The 10,738-nt window shown below is 40.0% G+C and overlaps 1 long non-coding RNA gene across 1 annotated transcript; it reads right to left on the reverse strand.

The window, feature by feature from the left end:
• Nucleotides 1–2,963: 2,963 nt before the first annotated feature.
• LOC145418007 (uncharacterized) lies at nucleotides 2,964–4,395 on the reverse strand. Its single transcript, XR_013900624.1, has 2 exons — nucleotides 4,143–4,395; nucleotides 2,964–3,415 (listed from the first exon to the last, which is right to left on the reverse strand). It is a non-coding gene; the product is annotated as an uncharacterized LOC145418007 (long non-coding RNA).
• Nucleotides 4,396–10,738: the final 6,343 nt, after the last annotated feature.

Genomic DNA, 10,738 nt, shown 5'->3' on the forward strand with positions numbered 1-10,738 from the left:
GAGTAGGGAGTGTGGTCGGCTGATGTAATACTTAATGCGAATTACATAATACATAGATGTTCACTTCTAACTTAGCTCTACGATGCAAAAATCACTCTTATATTATACTTATAGTACACTTATATTAGATTATAATTATCCACACTTATACTAAATTTGTTCTTAATTACTAAATTACAACTATCTAACATCTGGGTTATACTTATATTACATCTTAACCTAACTTACTGGCACTACGCTGCCATTCTCATCCATCTCAGCAGGCACACCCCACTCACCAACTACTCCATCCACCTTCACATTCCCTACTTTACCATTCATATCACCAATCAAAAACACTCATTCCTTTCAAACTTTTCCATGCACACTTCCACAATTGTCCAGAACTCTTCTCTCACTCTGCTTGCACGATCTTGCGTTGGTGCATACACGCACACAATCGCCCACATTTGTATTCCAACTTTCAGTCTTACCCACACAATCCTTGTACCAACTGATCCATACTCTCTTATATTCTCCTTCCATCTGTTACCCACAGCAATACACACTCGTTCTTTTGCCCTCTCATTCTCACCTACTCCTGCACATATCCCTCAGCCATACTCCCATTCTCTCACACTCGCACCTTACAATTTAGTTTCAGTTAATCCACATACATCCACTTTCGCACCCTCAAGCACCCGGACAATCTCTCTCTCTCACCTTATCATTTGGACCCCTTACATTCCAGGTCGCCATCCGTATCATGTCCTTTGTACGGTCCTTAGTCGTCATCTTTTGGTCAGTCCTGGTCAGAGGTTTCTTGTTCGTATTTTTAGTTGTTTTCCGGGGAGGGGCACTACCCTCCGCCAACCCACTTGCTGTGACGTAGGGAACACGTGTTGAAAGTCTACTTGTTATTTTTCTTTAATTATTCAGTGTCATGCATTACTTTCTGTTCACTTCTAGTCTGATGGTTATAGGAGATATGTGGCGATACGTTGCCACAGTCAGGATGCTTGTGATAAATCTTGTCCTGCTTTTTATTCTCTGTTTACATTTTCCACGCGGCAAATCCATACCTAATGCATGTACAGTAACTGTCTTTGTCCTGCTTAGAGCAATAAGAACTTGCACTTAATACGTCACCTACAAATATTTATTGTGGACTTATAAACTAAATTCTACTACATTTCCTTTCACATTTGTATGGTTTTGCTGTTTCCTTCGAGATTTTGTTTCTGTTCTTTTAAGCATTCAGCTATATTATCAAGATCATCAACAGGATAATTCAATTAACTGCAGGACGAAGACACATCTTTCTCTGCTATGATCTCTTGGTTGTTAGTCTGTTCCAACAAGTCCCAGATTTCATTTCTCCATCTTGTTCTCCGCCTGTCTCTTTATCTCACTCCATCTCCAGGTTGTCTCATAGTTACACTGGTTGCAAATCTGTTATATTTTATGCGAAAGATGTGGCTTGTCTATAACAATTTTTCTTTTCCTATATCAGTTTTTCTTTTTACCCCTCCCCGCCCCGGAGGGGCTTGGGGACGGGTATTGTTTTCACCTTGTTTGTCTGTTTGTTTGTTTGTCTCTCTCTCTCTGTGTCTGTCTGTCTGTTAACTTTATGCAAAAACTACCGGTGCTTTTTTGACCAAAATTACTTGGTTGATGGGCTATGACCTTCTGATCACCCGATAAAATTTTGGGCCAAATTGGGCCAAGGCCCAGGCTGTAGGCCCCCAAAATGTATTTTTTCCCCCCATAACTCCTTTCAAATTCGTCAATTCGACATGAAACCAAAACTTGAAGGTACATCTTTCAAATCTGCATCCTATAACATGCCTCATTACAACAGGGGGGTCGCCCTCAGTTAGCGGTAGGAGGATCAATGTCAGTTGGGTCGGGCCTCAAGAGTGAAGTGGGCATAAATCGCCAATTTCCATCCGATTTGCCGCAACTTTGATATGTGACATTGACTAGATATCCTGCTGTGTTTATACATCAGCACTAAAATGACCGCCGGAGAGGGATTGCTGTTCCTTGGCACCGCTTCATGTTTTTGACTGTAGTGAGTACATCCTCCACTTTTGTCTTCTCTACAATAAAATCTCTTATTAATATCCCCATGTGATATCTAACAGCAATCTTTAGATTTTTTTTCTGAGAACTATTAAGTTTACATTTAAACGATATAGACTTCTAGTTTTTGATCCATAAATTAGATTAGGAAAGATACATTTATTACATAATTATAACGTTTAACATGAGGGTCATGTCTTATCCTTCATATAGTTACTAAATTTACCATAAGTCCTCAGTTTAAAAGTCTAATATTCTAATGTAAGTCACATGGATAATTTTGTTAAAACAACATGGTGTTAAGTCAAACGTATACTCTGAATGTCAGCTGATTTCTTATCATGGCGAATTGGCGACACTCTTCTAACTAGCAATTGTGTCAGAATATTCATTTTCAGTTATCAAAACAGTGTATGAAATCTTGCCAGACTGAACGCTGCACTCTAACGATCATTCATAAAAATTAGAAAGGTAATTAAAGTGAAAAATTTACCCATACCCTACAAAGTCCGCCGTTGGTCAACGCTGGGGTGTAGTCCTCATGGTTGGGTCTCCTTGGTCCCTGTGTTCTCCCCTTCGAGGTATGGGTTTGTGGTCTTTGAATCACCCAATCGAAGGCAGAAACGCCACTTGGTGGTCAATACACGCCTGATCTTGGTTGACTCTCCTCAAAGCCCTTCTGCTTCCCTGCACCTACTGTATATTTGTTGTTTCAGCTCTCTGAATCAGTAATTTTGAAAAGAGCATACCATTCCATACAAAAAACTGCTGATCTATAGATAAATATCCTTATGTGTTGTCAAATCTGTATTTGCTTGCCCAGCCTATTGGGTGCTTATTAAATACATTTGCAGTTAATGGGACATGCATTGATTAAGGGTAGTTAGGAAAAAAAAGTGTGAAGAGAAGCATTTTATTACAAAAATATATCATCCAATAGCCTACATGCTGTACTGAATCCTGAAAAAAAAAATGCTAAGTAAAGCCAACTGCCTGCTGATCAAAAAATATTAATGATGAACAGGTTGTGATAATGCTGATAATGATGGGTTAGGCTGGATGGAGGACTGTGCAGCACGATGGTCAGGTTGTGCGAGAAGCTGGTCGCTGTGTTGGTGTGACAGGCCTCGGTAGTGGACAGTGGCAGGATGGTCAAGTTGTGTGAAAAGTAGGTCGTTGTTTCGGTGTGAGGGGCCTCAGCAGTGGTCAGCGGCAGGATGGTCAGTGAGAGAGGCTGGTCGCTGTGTCGGCGTGTGGGACTCAGCAGCGCTCAGTGGCAGGAAGACACATTCTTTCACCAGTGGCTGCCACTGCTGAAGCGGTGACTGGACGAGTTCTGCAGTCGCGTTTACTGTTGTGATAATAAGGTGTATTAGGATAACTAATTACACAAATGTTGGCATTTTAGTTTCTAACGGCTAGTACTAAACAAATTCAGACATCGAGAACCCAATTTCGACTTGTCATGCTCGCCACCAATCTTTTTTATAATAAGACGTGGGAAAACTCTTGTGGTACGTGGTGTAGCTAGCATCATAAAATATGTAATAATTGAAAAATGACCACTTATCATTGTTTTATTTGTACCGTAATGTCTAAGAGATGGAATAATATTTGATCAATAGTTTGATCAAGAATTAGACAGTGACAAAACACAACTGAAGAACGATGAAATTCCACAATTATTCAAATATCTTCCAAACCTTCACAAATGGGCTCAGCCAAAGGGGACCGGGCAAGGTGACCACGCCCTACTCCCTAAAAGAGTTGCATCAACAAGGAGGCAATAATTTATTTACATTTTTATTTATTAATGAAAATAAACGATTGTTTCCTGGGCTGCTTTCTATGCCATTTAGCGCGAGATACATACTATTCAAGTTACTATCATAACATTTTTTAGGCAGATGTATCTGAAGCTTCATGTTGGCCAAAATTTTGGCCCACCCATAAGAAAATGCTCACTGTTGCATGTCTTCAAATATTAGATCCACCTCACAACCATAACATTTTGGTTTACATATAGCTTATAAATAAAAGTGCCCGTGAAGCAAGAGTAGAATTTCTGATGTACTCACCCAACACCTCCTGTACTTAGCACAGACGCCATTCCGACACACGTTGATCCAGAAACAGCCTCCTCGGGCTTGTCGTTGCAACTCGACGGTCTGACCGTCTGCTGTTGCCTCCTGCAGGAATGATGCGAAGTCCTGGAGTGCCAGTGTGGAGGGCAGGACTTGCTGAGGTTCGGCCTCAGAGGGCGCAGCAGAGGCCATGGCGGCCATCACGGCAAGACAGCTGAGAAGCACAGCAAACTTCATCTTGACTGCGGCCACAGGTGGACTGATGCCACAGTGCTGGTGGTGGCCGCCTATATAGCAGCCTCAGTGTGCGGGAAAACCCTTGTGGTGTGGCCGGGAAAGCCACCCCTCACTGCCCTCCAGCCAGGCCACGGTGAGGGGAAATACGCCTCACCACACAACAACTCCCCTCTGAACGCAGTTTTACTTATGTCGAAGATTCTAAAAGGGTCTGAGTATGAAGTGGATATTTGCTCCTGATATTAATGTTACATAATAGAGATGTCTTTTGGCAAACAGCATGTTATCATGAAGAGTATAATACCTCTGTCATTACAAACACTGATACTGTATATGCTGAATCTGTTACCGTATGAATTATGTTTTAGGTAATGGATCAGTATCCTGTACCATAATTACGAACGCCATATTGAAGCCATAAAGGCAGTATTTATAAAGGAATGGCAAGGATCATTTACAGGGCACGATGAAGGGACGATTCCCGTATAGTACAATGCCACTATGTCTCCTAAAACACCCTTGGCTGCCAGTATACATACAAAGATTAAAACTTGGTTCTTATGATACATACATACTGTACATACATACAGATATAGATGTTAACCACAGTCTGTCTGGCTGAGCAGACCCAACAACTGCATGTAGGTAATCACCCCTACAGGCCAGTCCCGTTCGATGAATTGATGTTCCTTTGCTGTGGGCAGGGCCTCGGCACAGAGAGACGCGGGGACGAGTGTGCAGGTTGTTTCTGGATGTACACCACATTTCCGTCTCTCCTCTCAGTTAACAGGAGCACCATGATAAGCTAAACATCACCCTGTTATTTGAGTATATCTTTACCACGCATCGTTGTCAATGCTTTCATGGATTTTAAAAGACTATTAGGCTTGTAGTCCATGTAAAACCAACTGAAGTGGAAGCAAAGGTAATAAAAAGAAACAAGAAGGATGGGAGAAAATAGGACGAGAGGAAGGCAGACACGGAAAAAGAATGAAAATGAAAAAGGAAGCAGTAGGCAGCACTACATCAAGTGAGTGGATGATGGTTGCCACCTTTACCACTACTTGGTTACATGCGAGTCATACATATACTGATATCCACAGTGAAAAAGGAAACACGAAAATGTACCGACTATGTCCATGTGTAGACACCTTCAGGGGAGATGTGAATATAAGAATGTGATAAGGATACTGTCATGATTCCATTTACCTAGTGGACATGACCAAACACACACACACACAGACACACAGACACACACATATATATATATATATATATATATATATATATATATGTGTGTGTGTGTGTGTGTGTGTGTGTGTGTGTTGTGCGCGCAAATCTGCAGATGAACAAATTACAAAATAAACATAAACATCTACGAACCTCTGTTTTCATGACATAAATATGCCTCTGGACTACATGCATTAGAAAGTGGAACAGAAAAGGCTGGAGAGTTTGCTGCCAGAATTATAATAAGTGCTCTCCGTAACAGAGGACGAATAGAAGCAGACATTTCAGAAGAGCAGTACCCACTGAAGCAGCGACACAAAACAGCTAAGGATGCAACTGCCTGGCGAACAGACATATTATAATTATACGGAACTGGTAACTAAAACAAACCAAATTTTCTGTGAACAAGAAAAGCACAATGATATACCATACTGCGAAAATACCTGTATACGTACACCATTGCCAATGTTCTGAAGTCAGAGGACGAACGTTCATTTAGTTTATTTGTTACAGTGCCAGTATATGCCAGGACGGGTTATAATGCAAGGCTTAAGTTATCAGTGTTATGAGATATAATATTCCCTTACCGGTATGCTGAATGACATTACCTCTGCCCACGAAGTGAGGAGGTTATGTACTTCCCCCTTCTCTCTGTCTGTCTGTCTCTCTGCACAAAATGTCTAAAAAAAAAAAAAATGTTATCTAGCTCCACTAAAATTTGGTGGTTAGGTAGGCACTGGCTCAAGGAGGAGCTGATTACATTTTCTAGAGGATCTTGATCTCGATAAATACTACTCACATCGAGGGAGCTATACCTTCTCAGACACTGTGTTTGAGGACAGACTAAAACCACATAATTAATTACCTCCGCTAACTACGCTGGACGGATGTTCATATATTAATTATAAAATATATTGGCTCTGAAGAGAGAACCTGTATTTTTTTCACAGGAAAAATCATCATAGAAATTACCAATATGCCGGGAATCGAACCCGGGACTCTCTGGTCGTGGTGTAGTGGTATGCTGCCTGGCTCTCACCTGAGAGACCCGGGTTCGATTCCCGGCATATTGGTAATTTCTATGATATTGGCTCTGGCTGACGTATGCGCTTACTGAGTGCTTTTTAGAATATATATATATATATATATATATATATATATATATATATATATATATATATATATATATATATATATATATATATATATCATACGGACCTCCTTTCCCACCCTAGGGCAGATTTAAATACAGACATAAATAAACAATAAATAAAAAAATAAACACACACACACACACACACACATATATATATATATATATATATATATATATATATATATATATATATATATATATATATATATCTATTATATACCTGGTATAAAATGTAATTCCAGCGGGATGGAAAATCTCTGTGAACCTGTATGATACATGTACATAAATGGACTGTTTGGTCTGAGGGACCGGGCTGTTTACTAAGTCCCAGAGTACGAATTATTAAAAAAAATAACAGGAGGGTGCACTTACAGAGTGCAGTACCCACACACCCACCAACTGATCCAACGGCTGAACGTGTGACCGTCCTCTGACCCTGACCTTCGCCGATTGTTCTCAAAATCGAATCTCTTCATCCTTTCTTTATCCTGAACCCTCTCACAAAATTTTGAGATCTGAGCTGTTTAAGTTGATCTTACTATGTGACCTTGACCTCTGACCTCTCCCTGTGTCCTTGACATATAATTGACTGGTTTCAAATTCTAAATACTTTATTCTCGCCATACCATGAAGTTTATAAGAAAGTTTGGTCTAAATGGGACAAACACTGATTGTTGACCGTTCCACAGGACCTTGATATTTGACCAAATTTGAGGATCATACGTCAAACCATCGGTTGCCCTTCAACCCATACACCAAGATTTGTCTAAATCAGATCAAAAGTGTTTTACTGATTTAGTAGACACAAACACACGGGGCGAAATTTGACCTTGACTGTGACCTTGACTTTTGACCTTTCCCTGTGTCCTTGATATTTCACTGACTGGTTTCAAATGCTAAATATTTTATTCTCGTCATACCATGAACCTTTAAACAAAGATTTGGTCTAAACGGGGCAAACACAAATTGCTGACCTTTCCATGTGACATTGACCTTGACCATTTCTCAGGATTATCCGTCAAAACACTAGTTGGCGTTCAACCCATCCACCAAGATCTGTCCAAATCAGCTTAAAAATGTCTTATTTATTTGGCTGACACTGACAAACCTATGGAAATTTGACCTTGACAGTGACCTTGGCTTTTAATCTTTCCCCGTGACCTTGACTTTTGACCTTTTTAAAAAATCGCGTCCTGTTATTCTTTCCTTATCTTAAACCCTTCCACAAAGTTAGGTTTAAATCAAATATAAACTGTTGAAGTTGCCCTTGCCTTTTAACTTTAACCTTTGACATACTAAGAAATAAAAAAACTCATTAGCTTTCCTCCTGGGCTGACCCGCAACCCTTACCCAAAATGTGGCTAAAATCGGATCAAAACAGTTTAAGTGATTTTGCTAACCATTACTCACGCTGGACGAATTTTGAACTTGCTCTGTTACCTTGACCTTTGTGTGAATGGTCCGAAAATTGCCTACCTTTGTTCTTGCATTGTCTTCAACCATTTCTCCAAGTTTAGTGCAGGTAGAAAATAATTCTTAGAGTTATTTTAGTAACTTAACGTTTGACTTAGCCCTTTGATCTTGATGTTTGACTGTTACTCTAAAAATCAAGAGGCATCCCACTGGCTAACTTTTAACTCTTCCACCAAATATGACTGAAATCAGATGAAAACATTTCGAGATATTTTGTACACACACACACACACACACACACACACACACACACACACACACACACACACACACACACACACACAGCGACTAAAACATACACACAATCATCGCTAAAATATAATACTTGACCTCACGTGGGTATAATGTACAAAAAATTGCTCTCCTATGCTCATACACAACCACAGACTCGCAGGTCTGTTTGTTATTATACATTTAGGGTGAGTCAGAGAAGGATGACAGATCTTGATGTATATTCCAATAGAAATATTCATCACACACACTCATCTTAGGGTGCATTGCCTTCACACATGCATGACAGGAGAGTCAGCTCAACTGTTGTGTTACGTGCACTGTAATATGTAATAAATATGACGGGATAGGAATTCCCCGCGCAGTGCCAGTAGAACCCGAGACCCTGATTTCTATTATGCAGAATCAGTCCTGTTGCATCATATTCTGTAGCCGTGTTCTTTGCTTCGCCTAGGATCTTCTTACGCACCGGTCACATTCCATAATGCAACCTCACCTACACCCTTGTCGTCAGTCTTACATTTTTATTTCAGTTTTTCCGTGCAGCGTTTTATTAGTTCCCTATATGACACAAATCTCAGTGATAATTCAACCTGTGGGGAGAAAATATTATCCCTCAAAAGAAGATGTTATTGCATTACTGAAAATAATACAGTGAAAAATGTGTCTATCATTAGCCAGACGCCACAATTCCATAAGGGGTGGCCGTTTGTCTTTGAGGTAGCTGTTTAACGGGGAGGGGCACTGACCCTCCGCCAACCCACTTGTTGACCCACAGGGAACACATATGGTTTGTTTATATGGTTACCGCCCGGCGTTGTAAATGGTTTCCTGGCTTACAGGAAAGCATTTTGGCTTGTCACTCAAAGTAAAGCCTGAATAAAAAAGAAGGGTAATAAAAAGTGACAGGAAAGAAGGGAGAAATGGGAACAGTGGAAGACAGAAATAGAAAAAGAATAATATAGGTGAAGGAAGAAACAGGGAGCGCTACACCAAGTGAGTGGATGATGGTGGCCACCATGAACCACCTATAGTGAAAAAAAAAAATTATATATATATATATATATATGTATACATATATATATATATATATATATATATATATATATATATATATATATATATATATGTATACATACAGTATATGAGAGAGAGAGAGCACCAAGTGGGCCAGGTTTGGTGGGGGTTCCCGCTGCCTCTGAGATTCCCCTCGCACCAAGGTCGTGTTGCGTCATGAGGGGAATTAGTGGTGGCCTCACTCTGGCTTTCCCACACGCCTGACAAGTGGCTGTTTGAATTGCACTTAGTGCAAATCCTATCTGCCTGTCTATCTACATGTATGTATGTATGCACCGTATGTATGTATGTATATGATGACGTATACAGTACTGTATATATATCCACGTAATTACACCCTAACCACACATCTTCATTCCCATCCGCCAGTTCACATCGCCTCCAGTCATGGAGCCAATTCCTTCGCTTTATTCCCTTGTCAGGCGCATAGGATTCCTTTCCTAAAATTTGCCTGTTTCAATTCAGTATACATTTTCTTTCTTTGTTCTTTTTGCCAACATTCCTCTGGCTGTGTTCCATTTATTTAACCAGCAGTTCCCCAAAACGGATTGCAACCCAAAACGGGGACTTGAAGTAATTTCCATTTTGTCGTATGATCCTTATCATCAGGATCGTTAGTCTAATTACTAGTTGTTTCAGAAATCAGTGTCAGTGTTACTGCTCACGGTTTGCAAGAAACAACGAACAAGGATTGCAGAAGCAACTGATATAAACAGTACCTGATAAAGTATTGCACTGCAGCCCCATTCAGCAGGTCCAGAATAACTGGTTCAAATGTACTGCAGAAAAATAAACAGTTGCTCGGGACGTTATGCAGCCTAGCTGTACCTTTCGTGCATCATGGTTATGTATCATTATTACCGACGGATACTATGGTTCAATATATTTTGAGGCTAATCAGCACGTTTCGTGTAATAGATCTGAAAAACAGTCGATCTGAGTATCTGGTGATGATCGTTCGACCGTCTTGTTGCGATGCTTATGCTGACATATTGCTACTTTATTTGTCAGACATTCATATTATCATAATATCACACACACACACACACACACACACACACACACACACACACACACACACATATATATATATATATATATATATATATATATATATATATATATATATATATATATATATATATAATCATCATCATCATCATCAGCCATTACAAGTCCACTGCTG

The sequence above is a fragment of the Coenobita brevimanus genome, chromosome 112 (genome assembly GCF_032717465.1).
Source record: "Coenobita brevimanus isolate Jiangsu-jjx chromosome 112, ASM3271746v2, whole genome shotgun sequence".
NCBI lineage: Eukaryota > Metazoa > Arthropoda > Malacostraca > Decapoda > Coenobitidae > Coenobita > Coenobita brevimanus.